Consider the following 5,894-nt stretch of genomic DNA (forward strand, 5'->3'; position numbering starts at 1 on the left):
GTACATGGAGGCTACCACTGCATCAACCAAATTGCCCACAGGAGAGCAGGTATAAATCTATTAAAAATTACTTACGTAGGCTTTTTAAATTAAACTGAGTTTTACCCTATTCAGTTTGCTCTGCTTGCAATAGATACTTAGTTTGCTTCTGCCTTGGACTCTCCAACTATTGAATGAAATTGAATTATGTTACTGCTTGATTTTCCTACACCTCTTCTCTTTTTTAGGTTTAGTTTCATGTCTACATTCTTTTTTTTTTTTTTTTTTGTAAATTTATTTTTTATTAGTGTTCAATTTGCCAACATATAGAATAACACCCAGTGCTCATCTCATCAAGTGCCCCCCTCAGTGCCCGTCAACCAGTCACCCTCACCCCCCGCCAACCTCCCCTTCCCCCACCCCTAGTTCGTTTTTCAGAGTTAGGAGTCTCTCATGTACTGTCTCCCTTTCTGATATTTTCCACTCATTTTTCTCCTTTCCTCTTTATTTCCTGTCACTATTTTTGATAATCCCCAAATGAATGTCTACATTCAATTCTATCAGCCCCCCTTCTTCCTTCTTTTAGGAATCCCAGGGCTAGAGGAGTCTCACACCTGGATCTCTGTCCCACTGGGCATCATGTACGTAACTTTCATCCTGGGAAACAGCATCATTATTCACATAATACCTAAGAATCCCAGCCTTCATGAGCCTCAATATTTGTTCTTATCCCTATTGGCAGCCACTGACACAGGCACATCAGCATCTATACCAACTACTGTACTTAATATCTTTCTCCTCAACCACAGAAAGATTGAGTTTCATGGTTGCTTGGCTCCTACGTTCTTCATCCATATCTTTTCATGGAGTCAGCCATTCTGCTGGCCATGGCTGTTGACCCCTTTATTGCCATATGCAATTCACTGCACCTCACTGTGGTCCTGACTCAATCCCATGTTAATCAGATGGGATTGGTTACTGTGGCTCGAGGAGATGTGCTGATGGCTTCCTTGCCCATCCTGCTCAAATGGCTTCCCGTCTGTAAGAACATCATCCTACCCACTCATTCTGCTTCCCCCCTGACATGAAGCTTGCTTGTGGGTCCATTCATGTGAACACCACTTACAGGCTGGCACTGGATCTCTGCTCCTTTGGTGTTGACTCCATCTTTATTGTTCAGTTCTTTGTGTTGATCAAGACAGTTTTGGGCATTGTTTCTAGGAAAGGACAGCTTAAGACAGTCAACACATGTGTCTCCCTTAATGTCACTGACCTCATTTTCTATGTCCCACTTATTGTCTTAATCCTTATCCTCAGAATAGGGAAATACCACTCCCCTCTCTCCCATGGCACTATGTCCAACATTTTCCTTTTCCTCACATCTGTCCTCAACCATCTAGTTTACAGTGTGAAAACAAAACAGATCAGAAGGGCACTATGTAGACTATTTGTACTTAAGGTGGGATGAAGAAAGAGTAGGATCTCTTTGAGGGACTGTCTAAAAGGGATATTGAAAAGAGAAAGACCAGCAGACATTATTTTTTTGTGTTTTGAGGCACTTTCTTTTGTACATCTCTGTATGGTTTTACCATAATATTTTCAGAAATATAATGTTCCCCTCTAGTTTTAAATATTAGATGAAGAAAGATACCTAAAGCCCCTTTCACCTTATGTTTCTCATTCCTGGAATTTACACCACTTACTGATGAGCCCATTTCAATCTAACCAATCCTACAGATATTTCTATCTGAGACTCCCTTCTATATAGTTATATGGCTGAAGTCTGATTTTAAAATAAAATATTGAGAGATGCCTGGGTGGCTTAGCAGTTGAGGGTCTGCCTTTGTCTCAGGGTGTGATCTTGTCCAGGATGGAGTCCCACATCTAGCCTGCTTTTCCCTCTGCCTACATCTCTGCCTCTCTCTGTGTGTCTCTCATGAATAATAAAATATTTTTTTAAAAATTAAAATATTCATATTGTTATACATTCATTATTGCTGGGGATCTTTAGATATTATAGAGGGAAATATTCCAAATGAGAGAAAGGCTTATTTTCACAATGTTTATTTAAGTCTGTTTATGTTTTATGATTCTTTTCCTGAAACCATACCAATATGAGCCTCATATAACACAAAAATTCAGTGAAAGATGAAGGCAGAGGCACCTGGTGGCTCAGTTGGTTAAACATCTGCCTTCTGCTCAGGAAATGATCTTGGTGTCCTGGGATCCAGCCCCACATTGGGCTCCCTGCTCAGTGGGGAGTCTGCTTCTCCTTCTCCCTTTGCCTCCCACTCCCCTTGCTTGTAATTTCTCTCTCTCACTCTCTCTCTCTCCCTTTCCCAAATAAATGAGTAAAATATTTTTAAAAGGGAAAAAAAGAAAGATTAAGGCAAAAATATAGCAAGGTGATGTACCTAAAATCTGCCATTTATGCCATTTATGTCGTATATACTTGATTTTCTCAGGTTGCATTAATTTAGATTTATTTGAAGATATAAGTATATAGTGCTTAAACTAAAATCAGGACTCTGTAGCTTATCTGTTATGTATCCAGGGATCATAGTAGTCCATATGTCAGTGTGCCCATCAGTGAAAAGGAGTTCATAATGGCATCTATTTTGTGAGGACATTATAAGAAGAAATGTGATAATTTATGTAATGTGTTTATAACAATGTCTGGCATATTGCAAATGTTCAATAAATATTAACTGCTTTATTATAGGCTAAAAATATGGTAGATGACAAAGGTTAAGCCAGGATTTAAAGATACATACAAAGGAATAAAGGCTTCGGTCATTCAGGTGGTGATATCAAAAGTGACCAGAGAATAATATATTTGTTCTCCAGTTCAAAGACATACTTAGTTTTATTTTTATATATATTTTATAAAATGTGCTTATTTGCAAATGTGTAAAAAACTTCAGACTAGGCTTACATATTTCATATTTGTGTGTATCATATTTATATGCTCAATATTGCCACTGCAGATCTGGGAAAAGCATCAAATTCTATATATACACTAGTGATGCCTCCAAATTAACTACGACAGAGAAAAACCAGACATTGTTACTTTATCCATTTTTAATTGAGTTATGTGGACATTAATTCATGGTTCATCAGTTATTGATTCAGAAATCATATTTTATTATACATTTTATTTATTTATTTGACAGAGCGAGAGAGAGTGTGAGCATGAGTCTGGGGTGAGTCAGAGGGAGAGGGACAAGCAGACTCCCTACTGAGCAGGGAACCTGATACAGGGCTCAATCCCAGGATCTTAAGATCATAACCTGAGTCAAAGGCAGACACTTAACTGACTGATACACCCAAATGCCCTGATTTAGTAATCATATTAAGTTCTGCTTTTATTGTCACCTTTTGTCCTTTGTTCCTCCTTATTTTACATCTTTATACAACTATTCTTGTTGTTCACGATAAGCTGTTCATGACCACTCTATGGGACAGATGAATCAGACAAAAATGCCATCATATAGAAAAGTACAATCCAATGAGGCAGACAAGACAGGAATAAATTGACCACATTTTAAGACAGAATCAAATAAACTATTCAACCCACCTTATAATGGACAAAATATGCCATTAAGCTGCTCCATTATTTAATTTATATTAAAAAGTAAAGTAATGTAGGGCAGCCCAGGTGGTTCAGTGGTTTAGCACTGCCTTTAGCCCAGGACGTGATCCTGGAGACCTGGGATCGAGTCCCACATCAGGCTTCCTGCATGGAGCCTGCTTCTCCCTTTGCCTGTGTCTCTGCCTCACTCTCTCTCTGTCTCTCGTGAATGAATAAATAAAATCTTAAAAAAGAAAAGTAAAGTAATGTAAACCAAAATAGAATAGGTCACAGATTCAAAGGAAAGATCTCAGGGCCCAAATGTAAGGGCTCAAAACTGTCATGTCTGCTTATGTTCTGCTCTGTACTCATGCTCTCCTAACATAGAAGGCATTGTTTCCACAAAGCTATGGAAAATGATGACCACATATGATGTAGCCTCCTTCCAGTGTCACAAACAGAAAGGGGTCTCCTTCCCACCAATTCTAGCATAAAACATAAAGCAGAATTTCTTTCCTCAGTTTTTAGTATCTGCAGCTGAAAGATCAGGGGAGGGATTTATTAGAATTTTGATATTGTTTGTCTCACCCAAACTCTACAGACAAGGAGTTCCTCAAAGGAAAACTATGTGCTGTGTTCAAAAAAGGAAACAGTTGCTGAGAAATGACCCTCAGTTCTCTATACTCATGCTTAGGGAAGTCAGAGTTAAGAGTCTTTTGGCCAAAAAGACTCATAATAAAGAAAATGATTAAACCAAACCTCAGAATATGAAGAAACAGTTTAAGAATCAGAATTCTATTTTATTTTTTTCAGGGTATGTATTATACTTCTTAAATAATCTCTCTATAAAGGCAAAGACCAAACTTTTTTTTAAAGATTTTATTTATTTATTTGGGAGTGGGGGAGCATGAATGGGGTCGGGGAGGGAGGAGCAGAAGGAGAGGGAGAAGCAGACTCCCTGCTAAACAGGGAGTCTGGCAGGGGGCTTGATCCCAGGACCCCAGGATCATAACCTGAGCCAAAGGCAGATACAGCCCACTGAGCCACCCAGGCAACCCTAAAGATCATACTTTTAAAAAAATAACTGGTTCTTTTTCCCCGTTAATACCCAACAGGTTATAACTTACTTAATGATTTGGAATTGAGAGAGATTTCAAGCTTCAATGGTTTCTTCTCTTGATCTTCTTTGCATTGCAGGCAGGAGTTCCTGATGAGCCCAGTCCTCACTAGCCTATTTTCTTCTGAATTCATGTTTACAATTCAAACCAAGATTCCAGCTCACTGACTACCTTCTGCAACATGGTTTGCTGCTATTTTCTGGTATTCATTGGCAGAGCATAAGCTATATGAATATTAAATTTACGTCTTCTACATGAATCTTATGCCTACTGAATATGTCAAAGACACTGAAAATATTTTCTGGTTGATTACTTGAGCTATTGTTTCGAAATTCATTCAAAACTTTCTTTAGTAGCTTGAAATTCTTGCTTGTGCTACCACGTGTTTATTCATTGCCATGGACAATTAAGCTCTCTTTAATTTGCCTCCTATGCTGATCCCAGCAGGACAATTCTTCATTTGCTTATAACTCTAACTTCAAGAGTTGACTCTGGAAAAGAAACTTATTTGTTTTTCCTCTTGGAAAGTTAGAAAAAGGAGATGTATCCTTGCTTTAGCAGCCAGAATATAACCCTATCTGCTCTCATGATGAAATGGAAAATAAAACAAAATCTAAATAAAGTATGAATCCTGAACAAGTAAGCAGGATGATTAAAAAACAACCATTTCTCAGATCCTTATATATTATTCTTTTCAGACAGCTCCTTTATCTTTTGATGAAAGTCAGAATGCTCAGACATTATACAGTATCAGATAATAAACATAGTTTGGTCAGATAATAAACATATAGTCCTAGATTTATCATTAACTTTGATTTTTCATGCTTCAACTTAACATTGGCAGTCATAATCAGATTACACATTGTATTCTTTATAAAATTAGTCCCTCATTGATCTTTCACAATCTAGAATTAAGCTCCTCAAGTTAGTACATGGGGAAATGTGATTTTCATCTGACTCATATACCAAACACATTGAGCTTGAGTTCCTGTTGCGGTTTCTCCTTACCTCTAGCAAACAATCATCATTTATGACCACAGTTGTGATAATTTATTCAAGCATTCTACCTCTTTTTCCCTCCTTAGTTAGATGAAGCATTTCTTGAGGGGAAGACCTAAGTATTTTTTATTTTCGAATTCATGGTATTTTGCTCACTGCTTGGCACTTACTAGATCCAAATAGTATTTTTCAATTGGTCATCCCTTCTGATACAGAGGAAAAAAAAA

At 37.7% G+C, this 5,894-nt stretch overlaps 1 pseudogene; it reads left to right on the forward strand.

Moving 5' to 3' along the window:
* Positions 1–516: 516 nt before the first annotated feature.
* Positions 517–1,447, forward strand: LOC112912410 (olfactory receptor 51I2-like; annotated as a pseudogene).
* The last annotated feature ends 4,447 nt before the right edge of the window (positions 1,448–5,894 follow it).

The sequence above is a fragment of the Vulpes vulpes genome, chromosome 11 (genome assembly GCF_048418805.1).
Source record: "Vulpes vulpes isolate BD-2025 chromosome 11, VulVul3, whole genome shotgun sequence".
NCBI classification, from domain to species: Eukaryota; Metazoa; Chordata; class Mammalia; order Carnivora; family Canidae; genus Vulpes; species Vulpes vulpes.